This window comes from Lissotriton helveticus, chromosome 10 (assembly GCF_964261635.1).
Source record: "Lissotriton helveticus chromosome 10, aLisHel1.1, whole genome shotgun sequence".
Taxonomy (NCBI): Eukaryota; Metazoa; Chordata; class Amphibia; order Caudata; family Salamandridae; genus Lissotriton; species Lissotriton helveticus.
This window is the reverse complement of record NC_136071.1, coordinates 839844008-839856360: the sequence shown is the minus strand read 5'-3', so window position 1 is coordinate 839856360 and position 12353 is coordinate 839844008. Positions and strand designations below refer to the sequence as shown.

The window sequence follows — 12353 nt, the reverse complement described above, 5'->3', positions numbered from 1 at the left end:
GCTGTTTCTAGAAGGGGGAGATGAATGAGCCTACCATTGTACATCTAATGGATGCAAGCAATGCTCTGTACAACAAACCATTAGTCAAACAACATCCTACCTTGTCTTGAGTGGTAAACTACTCGTGAGGATTTGATTGTGCAGGTAACGTCTTGCGTGTATTCTTTACCTACTCAATAAAAACGCGCGTTAAACTATGCACGGCAAACTAAGGACTCTCAAAGATTTGTGGCGATGGTATATTAAATTACGTTCGCCAGATTCATACCTGCGCACACATGTGCTTGCCCTGCCGCTTTACTTCTTATGGCGTTCGTTGCTCAAAGGTCGGGAAACAGTACTCGTCCCAATGGCGTCTCTGTAAAGTAAGTAGAGCCGGTAAAGACTCGCGTGTTTCGCCTAATTGTGACCTTAATTCAAATGAGCGAACAGACAACGTGTGTAGCTTACTTGTTAATTTCTTCTTGGCAAGCGTACCAGCGTCCGCTCCCGCCTGCAGTCAGGAACCATCTGACTGATGCTCAATGCGGAGGGCGCCATAATAGGCTGACATTGTAGGTGGGCGCTCAGCGCTCAAGGATTGTGGGAGATGTAGTTTTCGCGAGGTGAGCCGTGAAAGCAGTACGTAATTAGCTCATTCCATAGGACAAGGTATGGGCGTTTTCATGTATATTCAGGCAGTCTAGCTAATTTTATCCCTAGTATTGCAGACGCGTTCACACCCTGGATAATTCGGACATGCTGTTTAGTCCGGTTAGAGTGGTATTGAATTTCAAAATTAAATATGCTTCTTTTTGAAGCAACATGCTGTCCACATCACCAGGGCACTGTGTATTATTTATTACAAATAATACGGACCATTCGAAATCGTTTTCGTTGTGTGACTTTTCAATGAAGTGCTCGACCATGGGGGCAGTAAGCACCTTCCTTTTGAGCCGCGATTTATGTTGGCCTATGCGTGCATTGACCTGTTGGTTCGTCTTTCCAATGTAGATCTTTCGGCAAGGACAAATTACCACATAGATTACATTTTTTGTTTTGCAGTTAGAAAAAGTAGAATGCTTCCATTTAACATTCATATGCTCAAACTCATTGCCCTCGATCATATTGGCACATGCCACACAGTTACCACATCTATGGTGTCCCTCCAATGGTTTCATAGTCCAGAGGGATAACAGATCATGTTTCTGTTTTGGCCTTGAAATGTCTGCACGGACAATTTGTTGTCCCACACTCTTGTTCTCTTTGTAGGCAAATATTGGCCGGGGGAAGGGGCATTCCAATCCCTCAAGCAGATGCCAATTTTTTAATACTGTCTGCCGCATTCTGTGCGTGTCTGGGCCAAAAGTGGTCACGCAGACTGGCCGGTCCAGTTCTTTCTTTTGTCTGGCCTGTAGAAGGCATTCACGTGGTGTGAACCGTGCCCTTTTATAGGAATGTTTTAGGAGCTTTTTGGAATATCCTCTGTGCTTCATTTCATCACAGAACTTCTGTGCATGATTGTCATAATCTCCTATTTCGTTACAATTCCTACGGATCCGTAGCAGTTGTCCGTAAGGGAGATTTGCTTTGAGGTTTCTTGGATGGTAGCTACTCTGGTGCAAAATGGTATTTTTGTCCGTGGCTTTTTTATACAGGGATGTTTTTAAGCACCCTTCAGAACAAGTCAATTCGACATCCAAGAATGTCATTCGGGTCGTGCTTGCCTCCATTGAAAATTTGATGTCTTGATGTCTCTCATTAATCCAACCATGGAACGCCAATAGCTCGGTCTGGCTCCCCTGCCACAGGAGCCAGACGTCATCTATATAACGCAACCATTGGACAATGTTGTCAGAAAAGGGGTTATTCCTGTCAACGAATCTCTTTTCATATTGTGCCATATACAGCACTGCCATCTCTGGGGCATAAGGACAACCCATCGCGGTTCCCTTTATCTGCATATAAAACTGGTCGTTGAAGACAAAATAGTTCTTTTTAAGCGCTATTTCTGCTAGTCTCAAAATGAACGATGTAGGCACTCTGTGTGGCCGTGGTCTACTATCTAAGTAGTACTCCATTACTTCAAGGGCCTCGTCCTGAGGGATCTGGGTATACAAGGACGTTACGTCCATTGTAACCATTATTTGAGTTGATGGATCAAATGGTATCCCCTCGACTTTTAACAAAAAGTCGGTTGTGTCCTTTAGATAGGATTTTACATCTTTGATAAAAGGCTTGAGAAAAAAGTCCACATATTTAGATATGGACTCAAGGCAGGAGTCACAACCCGAAACTATGGGTCGGCCTGGTGGTTAATTTAGTCTTTTATGGATTTTGGGTAATAGGTACAAGACTGGTGTCCTGGGGAATTTCTTATTGAGGAATTCAAATTCCTTATTTCCCAAGAAGCCTTGTTCCATTCCCGTCTCCAGGACGACATTGATCAGCCCTTGGATTTCCTTTGTAGGATCTTGTGGTAGCATCCGGTACCATGTCGCATTCTCAACTTGTTTCAGCCCTTCCGATAAATACATATCACGGGGCCAAACCACCACCGCTCCCCCCTTATCCGCCTGCTTGATGACCACTGAACTGTCATCTTTCAGACTCTGAATTGCATTGCGTTGTCCTTTAGTCAAGTTCTGCTGTATATACCTCTTGTCTTTCTCCATTTTATTGATGGATGACAGCAGGATTTGTTCAAACGCTTTTATTTGTTGCGGGATACTTTGGTGGGGTACAAATTTAGACTTATTCCTTAACCCAGTGGTTTCATTGTTAAGAATTGTTGGTTGGTTGAAAAAGAATGCTTTTAATCTTAATTTTCTACAGAATTCCAAAGTCTCGACCTTTAATTTAGTAAAATCCGTTTGTCTACACGGGACAAACTTCAAGCCTAGATTCAATAAGGATTCCTCATCCTTTGTTAGATTCTTCTGAGACAAATTGACCACTGTGTTGGGTTTTACGATTTGTAGAACCGGTTGCGCGTCCTCATTTCCCATGGCGCTTTGAATCGTGTTTTTGTTTGTGGGCCCCTTTCTAAAAAAGCAACCTGTTTCCTGGGGTTGCCTCTCGAATCGGAGTCCGAAGACTCAGATGAGGAAGTCTCTGAGAAAGTAGTGAAACGGTTTCTTGATCTTCCTTGGTAATTAGACAGTGCCCTGCGTGAGTCAGACGAGGTGTAATAGTCCTCTTTTAAGAAAGGATACACTTGTTCGATCTTAAAGGACTTAGTGTCTCTCTCGTATTTGGTAGTTTTGTCGTTTATTGAATTATCTTTAAATACCTGTATCTCTTTTTCAATCTTTTCCAGAAGTGCTTTGGCGTCTGCGATTGTGGGGTCGTTTTGAATAGCTTTCGTTAATGTCTCAATTTCCTCCTCTTCTTTGCGGCACAATCTTTGGGCAGTCTCTATGGTATGGACCATGAGGTCCCGACTGCATTTAGTGTTTATATAACTAAATCCCTTCTTATACTCTTCGTCATCTGTGAAGATGACCGGTGTATTCTTAATCTGCAAACCCCAGGGGATAGTTCCGCCCTTCAGATGTCTTAACAGGAAATGCCCGTGTAATTCTGTCCTCACACGTTTTTTACAAAGTCTGACTAATTTCTCTGAGTCATTCTGTTGTTTAGCACTGGTGCTTAAGGCAATCGAGGAAAATGGCGACGAGGCAATAAGTGACTGAATGTGACTTTCACTAAATGAAAGTGTATCTTTATCTGCCATACTTTATGAAGGATCAAATATCCTTCAACACACAAATGGAATATCTTATTCCCTTAGTACTCTCGCGAACTAGTGTCCGCTCTAAACTTTGAAACCAAAAGGAGTTAGGTCCTGGCGGGATGAGGGCGGGCTGGACCATTCATGAATGAACGCAACAAAACAATGCCTGCACCCCTCTTATTTAGTAAACCATGGTTATTCAGATATAGACCACACATTAATTATTTTGGGTTGATCCGGTACCTCAATTTGTACCATTTACTTTTTATTTTAGAAATAATTTCATACGTGTGTTCATGCACAGAAAAACAGATACACTGACATATCTAACTAACTAACTACATATATATACACATTTCATACAAAAAAAAAAATTATATTCATTACGTAAACAAAACACATCCTAACAACAATGTGACAACAACATTTCACATTTCCATCATTGTTTTTTACTTGATGATTTTTAACTTAATGATTTATCATCAGACAACGTCAAATGCCCAGGAACGTTAAGAAATTGTTCACAAAATCCTACTGTATATTTAATACACTAATGTGTTCCTGTTGATAAGCCGACGCGTTTTGAGTTGGGGCCACCAAGGTTCCCAAACTCTCATCAGGGCCTTTTGATTAATCTGTGTAGGGAGTGAAATAATAAAACGCTATTTAGTGAAATCATGCAACTCGTACAGCTCTTATGCCATACCTCAGTCATTGCCCAAAGTGTACCTGTAATTCGATTCACTGTGGGAACGGTGTATTCAGGGGCTTCTCAGTGGAAAGGGCTGTCTCTCTTAGCTCTGCCCGTATCGCTGTGCCGGTGCCCTGCTGTTTCTAGAAGGGGGAGATGAATGAGCCTACCATTGTACATCTAATGGATGCAAGCAATGCTCTGTACAACAAACCATTAGTCAAACAACATCCTACCTTGTCTTGAGTGGTAAACTACTCGTGAGGATTTGATTGTGCAGGTAACGTCTTGCGTGTATTCTTTACCTACTCAATAAAAACGTGCGTTAAACTATGCACGGCAAACTAAGGACTCTCAAAGATTTGTGGCGATGGTATATTAAATTACGTTCGCCAGATTTATACCTGCGCACACATGTGCTTGCCCTGCCGCTTTACTTCTTATGGCGTTCGTTGCTCAAAGGTCGGGAAACAGTACTCGTCCCAATGGCGTCTCTGTAAAGTAAGTAGAGCCGGTAAAGACTCGCGTGTTTCGCCTAATTGTGACCTTAATTCAAATGAGCGAACAGACAACGTGTGTAGCTTACTTGTTAATTTCTTCTTGGCAAGCGTACCAGCGTCCGCTCCCGCCTGCAGTCAGGAACCATCTGACTGATGCTCAATGCGGAGGGCGCCATAATAGGCTGACATTGTAGGTGGGCGCTCAGCGCTCAAGGATTGTGGGAGATGTAGTTTTCGCGAGGTGAGCCGTGAAAGCAGTACGTAATTAGCTCATTCCATAGGACAAGGTATGGGCGTTTTCATGTATATTCAGGCAGTCTAGCTAATTTTATCCCTAGTATTGCAGACGCGTTCACACCCTGGATAATTCGGACATGCTGTTTAGTCCGGTTAGAGTGGTATTGAATTTCAAAATGAAATATGCTTCTTTTTGAAGCAACATGCTGTCCACATCACCAGGGCACTGTGTATTATTTATTACAAATAATACGGACCATTCGAAATCGTTTTCGTTGTGTGACTTTTCAATGAAGTGCTCGACCATGGGGGCAGTAAGCACCTTCCTTTTGAGCCGCGATTTATGTTGGCCTATGTGTGCATTGACCTGTTGGTTCGTCTTTCCAATGTAGATCGTTCGGCAAGGACAAATTACCACATAGATTACATTTTTTGTTTTGCAGTTAGAAAAAGTAGAATGCTTCCATTTGACATTCATATGCTCAAACTCATTGCCCTCGATCGTATTGGCACATGCCACACAGTTACCACATCTATGGTGTCCCTCCAATGGTTTCATATTCCAGAGGGATAACAGATCATGTTTCTGTTTTGGCCTTGAAATGTCTGCACGGACAATTTGTTGTCCCACACTCTTGTTCTCTTTGTAGGCAAATATTGGCCGGGGGAAGGGGCATTCCAATCCCTCAAGCAGATGCCAATTTTTTAATACTGTCTGCCGCATTCTGTGCGTGTCTGGGCCAAAAGTGGTCACGCAGACTGGCCGGTCCAGTTCTTTCTTTTGTCTGGCCTGTAGAAGGCATTCACGTGGTGTGAACCGTGCCCTTTTATAGGAATGTTTTAGGAGCTTTTTGGAATATCCTCTGTGCTTCATTTCATCACAGAACTTCTGTGCATGATTGTCATAATCTCCTATTTCGTTACAATTCCTACGGATCCGTAGCAGTTGTCCGTAAGGGAGATTTGCTTTGAGGTTTCTTGGATGGTAGCTACTCTGGTGCAAAATGGTATTTTTGTCCGTGGCTTTTTTATACAGGGATGTTTTTAAGCACCCTTCAGAACAAGTCAATTCGACATCCAAGAATGTCATTCGGGTCGTGCTTGCCTCCATTGAAAATTTGATGTCTTGATGTCTCTCATTAATCCAACCATGGAACGCCAATAGCTCGGTCTGGCTCCCCTGCCACAGGAGCCAGACGTCATCTATATAACGCAACCATTGGACAATGTTGTCAGAAAAGGGGTTATTCCTGTCAACGAATCTCTTTTCATATTGTGCCATATACAGCACTGCCATCTCTGGGGCATAAGGACAACCCATCGCGGTTCCCTTTATCTGCATATAAAACTGGTCGTTGAAGACAAAATAGTTCTTTTTAAGCGCTATTTCTGCTAGTCTCAAAATGAACGATGTAGGCACTCTGTGTGGCCGTGGTCTACTATCTAAGTAGTACTCCATTACTTCAAGGGCCTCGTCCTGAGGGATCTGGGTATACAAGGACGTTACGTCCATTGTAACCATTATTTGAGTTGATGGATCAAATGGTATCCCCTCGACTTTTAACAAAAAGTCGGTTGTGTCCTTTAGATAGGATTTTACATCTTTGATAAAAGGCTTGAGAAAAAAGTCCACATATTTAGATATGGACTCAAGGCAGGAGTCACAACCCGAAACTATGGGTCGGCCTGGTGGTTAATTTAGGCTTTTATGGATTTTGGGTAATAGGTACAAGACTGGTGTCCTGGGGAATTTCTTATTGAGGAATTCAAATTCCTTATTTCCCAAGAAGCCTTGTTCCATTCCCGTCTCCAGGACGACATTGATCAGCCCTTGGATTTCCTTTGTAGGATCTTGTGGTAGCATCCGGTACCATGTCGCATTCTCAACTTGTTTCAGCCCTTCCGATAAATACATATCACGGGGCCAAACCACCACCGCTCCCCCCTTATCCGCCTGCTTGATGACCACTGAACTGTCATCTTTCAGACTCTGAATTGCATTGCGTTGTCCTTTAGTCAAGTTCTGCTGTATATACCTCTTGTCTTTCTCCATTTTATTGATGGATGACAGCAGGATTTGTTCAAACGCTTTTATTTGTTGCGGGATACTTTGGTGGGGTACAAATTTAGACTTATTCCTTAACCCAGTGGTTTCATTGTTAAGAATTGTTGGTTGGTTGAAAAAGAATGCTTTTAATCTTAATTTTCTACAGAATTCCAAAGTCTCGACCTTTAATTTAGTAAAATCAGTTTGTCTACACGGGACAAACTTCAAGCCTAGATTCAATAAGGATTCCTCATCCTTTGTTAGATTCTTCTGAGACAAATTGACCACTGTGTTGGGTTTTACGATTTGTAGAACCGGTTGCGCGTCCTCATTTCCCATGGCGCTTTGAATCGTGTTTTTGTTTGTGGGCCCCTTTCTAAAAAAGCAACCTGTTTCCTGGGGTTGCCTCTCGAATCGGAGTCCGAAGACTCAGATGAGGAAGTCTCTGAGAAAGTAGTGAAACGGTTTCTTGATCTTCCTTGGTAATTAGACAGTGCCCTGCGTGAGTCAGACGAGGTGTAATAGTCCTCTTTTAAGAAAGGATACACTTGTTCGATCTTAAAGGACTTAGTGTCTCTCTCGTATTTGGTAGTTTTGTCGTTTATTGAATTATCTTTAAATACCTGTATCTCTTTTTCAATCTTTTCCAGAAGTGCTTTGGCGTCTTCGATTGTGGGGTCGTTTTGAATAGCTTTCGTTAATGTCTCAATTTCCTCCTCTTCTTTGCGGCACAATCTTTGGGCAGTCTCTATGGTATGGACCATGAGGTCCCGACTGCATTTAGTGTTTATATAACTAAATCCCTTCTTATACTCTTCGTCATCTGTGAAGATGACCGGTGTATTCTTAATCTGCAAACCCCAGGGGATAGTTCCGCCCTTCAGATGTCTTAACAGGAAATGCCCGTGTAATTCTGTCCTCACACGTTTTTTACAAAGTCTGACTAATTTCTCTGAGTCATTCTGTTGTTTAGCACTGGTGCTTAAGGCAATCGAGGAAAATGGCGACGAGGCAATAAGTGACTGAATGTGACTTTCACTAAATGAAAGTGTATCTTTATCTGCCATACTTTATGAAGGATCAAATATCCTTCAACACACAAATGGAATATCTTATTCCCTTAGTACTCTCGCGAACTAGTGTCCGCTCTAAACTTTGAAACCAAAAGGAGTTAGGTCCTGGCGGGATGAGGGCGGGCTGGACCATTCATGAATGAACGCAACAAAACAATGCCTGCACCCCTCTTATTTAGTAAACCATGGTTATTCAGATATAGACCACACCATTAATTATTTTGGGTTGATCCGGTACCTCAATTTGTACCATTTACTTTTTATTTTAGAAATAATTTCATACGTGTGTTCATGCACAGAAAAACAGATACACTGACATATCTAACTAACTAACTACATATATATACACATTTCATACAAAAAAAAATTATATTCATTACGTAAACAAAACACATCCTAACAACAATGTGACAACAACATTTCACATTTCCATCATTGTTTTTTACTTGATGATTTTTAACTTAATGATTTATCATCAGACAACGTCAAATGCCCAGGAACGTTAAGAAATTGTTCACAAAATCCTACTGTATATTTAATACACTAATGTGTTCCTGTTGATAAACCGACGCGTTTTGAGTTGGGGCCACCAAGGTTCCCAAACTCTCATCAGGGCCTTTTGATTAATCTGTGTAGGGAGTGAAATAATAAAACGCTATTTAGTGAAATCATGCAACTCGTACAGCTCTTATGCCATACCTCAGTCATTGCCCAAAGTGTACCTGTAATTCGATTCACTGTGGGAACGGTGTATTCAGGGGCTTCTCAGTGGAAAGGGCTGTCTCTCTTAGCTCTGCCCGTATCGCTGTGCCGGTGCCCTGCTGTTTCTAGAAGGGGGAGATGAATGAGCCTACCATTGTACATCTAATGGATGCAAGCAATGCTCTGTACAACAAACCATTAGTCAAACAACATCCTACCTTGTCTTGAGTGGTAAACTACTCGTGAGGATTTGATTTTGCAGGTAACGTCTTGCGTGTATTCTTTACCTACTCAATAAAAACGCGCGTTAAACTATGCACGGCAAACTAAGGACTCTCAACGATTTGTGGCGATGGTATATTAAATTACGTTCGCCAGATTCATACCTGCGCACACATGTGCTTGCCCTGCCGCTTTACTTCTTATGGCGTTCGTTGCTCAAAGGTCGGGAAACAGTACTCGTCCCAATGGCGTCTCTGTAAAGTAAGTAGAGCCGGTAAAGACTCGCGTGTTTCGCCTAATTGTGACCTTAATTCAAATGAGCGAACAGACAACGTGTGTAGCTTACTTGTTAATTTCTTCTTGGCAAGCGTACCAGCGTCCGCTCCCGCCTGCAGTCAGGAACCATCTGACTGATGCTCAATGCGGAGGGCGCCATAATAGGCTGACATTGTAGGTGGGCGTTCAGCGCTCAAGGATTGTGGGAGATGTAGTTTTCGCGAGGTGAGCCGTGAAAGCAGTACGTAATTAGCTCATTCCATAGGACAAGGTATGGGCGTTTTCATGTATATTCAGGCAGTCTAGCTAATTTTATCCCTAGTATTGCAGACGCGTTCACACCCTGGATAATTCGGACATGCTGTTTAGTCCAGTTAGAGTGGTATTGAGTTTCAAAATTAAATATGCTTCTTTTTGAAGCAACATGCTGTCCACATCACCAGGGCACTGTGTATTTTTTATTACAAATAATACGGACCATTCGAAATCGTTTTCGTTGTGTGACTTTTCAATGAAGTGTTCGACCATGGGTGCAGTAAGCACCTTCCTTTTGAGCCGCGATTTATGTTGGCCTATGCGTGCATTGACCTGTTGGTTCATCTTTCCAATGTAGATCTTTCGGCAAGGACAAATTACCACATAGATTACATTTTTTGTTTTGCAGTTAGAAAAAGTAGAATGCTTCCATTTGACATTCATATGCTCAAACTCATTGCCCTCAATCGTATTGGCACATGCCACACAGTTACCACATCTATGGTGTCCCTCCAATGGTTTCATATTCCAGAGGGATAACAGATCATGTTTCTGTTTTGGCCTTGAAATGTCTGCACGGACAATTTGTTGTCCCACACTCTTGTTCTCTTTGTAGGCAAATATTGGCCGGGGGAAGGGGCATTCCAATCCCTCAAGCAGATGCCAATTTTTTAATACTGTCTGCCGCATTCTGTGCGTGTCTGGGCCAAAAGTGGTCACGCAGACTGGCCGGTCCAGTTCTTTCTTTTGTCTGGCCTGTAGAAGGCATTCACGTGGTGTGAACCGTGCCCTTTTATAGGAATGTTTTAGGAGCTTTTTGGAATATCCTCTGTGCTTCATTTCATCACAGAACTTCTGTGCATGATTGTCATAATCTCCTATTTCGTTACAATTCCTACGGATCCGTAGCAGTTGTCCGTAAGGGAGATTTGCTTTGAGGTTTCTTGGATGGTAGCTACTCTGGTGCAAAATGGTATTTTTGTCCGTGGCTTTTTTATACAGGGATGTTTTTAAGCACCCTTCAGAACAAGTCAATTCGACATCCAAGAATGTCATTCGGGTCGTGCTTGCCTCCATTGAAAATTTGATGTCTTGATGTCTCTCATTAATCCAACCATGGAACGCCAATAGCTCGGTCTGGCTCCCCTGCCACAGGAGCCAGACGTCATCTATATAACGCAACCATTGGACAATGTTGTCAGAAAAGGGGTTATTCCTGTCAACGAATCTCTTTTCATATTGTGCCATATACAGCACCGCCATCTCTGGGGCATAAGGACAACCCATCGCGGTTCCCTTTATCTGCATATAAAACTGGTCGTTGAAGACAAAATAGTTCTTTTTAAGCGCTATTTCTGCTAGTCTCAAAATGAACGATGTAGGCACTCTGTGTGGCCGTGGTCTACTATCTAAGTAGTACTCCATTACTTCAAGGGCCTCGTCCTGAGGGATCTGGGTATATAAGGACGTTACGTCCATTGTAACCATTATTTGAGTTGATGGATCAAATGGTATCCCCTCGACTTTTAACAAAAAGTCGGTTGTGTCCTTTAGATAGGATTTTACATCTTTGATAAAAGGCTTGAGAAAAAAGTCCACATATTTAGATATGGACTCAAGGCAGGAGTCACAACCCGAAACTATGGGTCGGCCTGGTGGTTAATTTAGGCTTTTATGGATTTTGGGTAATAGGTACAAGACTGGTGTCCTGGGGAATTTCTTATTGAGGAATTCAAATTCCTTATTTCCCAAGAAGCCTTGTTCCATTCCCGTCTCCAGGACGACATTGATCAGCCCTTGGATTTCCTTTGTAGGATCTTGTGGTAGCATCCGGTACCATGTCGCATTCTCAACTTGTTTCAGCCCTTCCGATAAATACATATCACGGGGCCAAACCACCACCGCTCCCCCCTTATCCGCCTGCTTGATGACCACTGAACTGTCATCTTTCAGACTCTGAATTGCATTGCGTTGTCCTTTAGTCAAGTTCTGCTGTATATACCTCTTGTCTTTCTCCATTTTATTGATGGATGACAGCAGGATTTGTTCAAACGCTTTTATTTGTTGCGGGATACTTTGGTGGGGTACAAATTTAGACTTATTCCTTAACCCAGTGGTTTCATTGTTAAGAATTGTTGGTTGGTTGAAAAAGAATGCTTTTAATCTTAATTTTCTACAGAATTCCAAAGTCTCGACCTTTAATTTAGTAAAATCCGTTTGTCTACACAGGACAAACTTCAAGCCTAGATTCAATAAGGATTCCTCATCCTTTGTTAGATTCTTCTGAGACAAATTGACCACTGTGTTGGGTTTTACGATTTGTAGAACCGGTTGCGCGTCCTCATTTCCCATGGCGCTTTGAATCGTGTTTTTGTTTGTGGGCCCCTTTCTAAAAAAGGAACCTGTTTCCTGGGGTTGCCTCTCGAATCGGAGTCCGAAGACTCAGATGAGGAAGTCTCTGAGAAAGTAGTGAAACGGTTTCTTGATCTTCCTTGGTAATTAGACAGTGCCCTGCGTGAGTCAGACGAGGTGTAATAGTCCTCTTTTAAGAAAGGATACACTTGTTCGATCTTAAAGGACTTAGTGTCTCTCTCGTATTTGGTAGTTTTGTCGTTTATTGAATTATCTTTAAATA

The 12353-nt window shown here is 42.3% G+C and overlaps 1 long non-coding RNA gene across 1 annotated transcript in view; it reads left to right on the top strand.

Annotated features, from left to right (window-relative positions):
- The window catches only part of LOC144784570 (uncharacterized), a 1093066-nt gene that overhangs the window by 575009 nt on the left and 505704 nt on the right, over positions 1-12353 (top strand). The gene's annotated exons all lie outside the window — the stretch shown is intronic.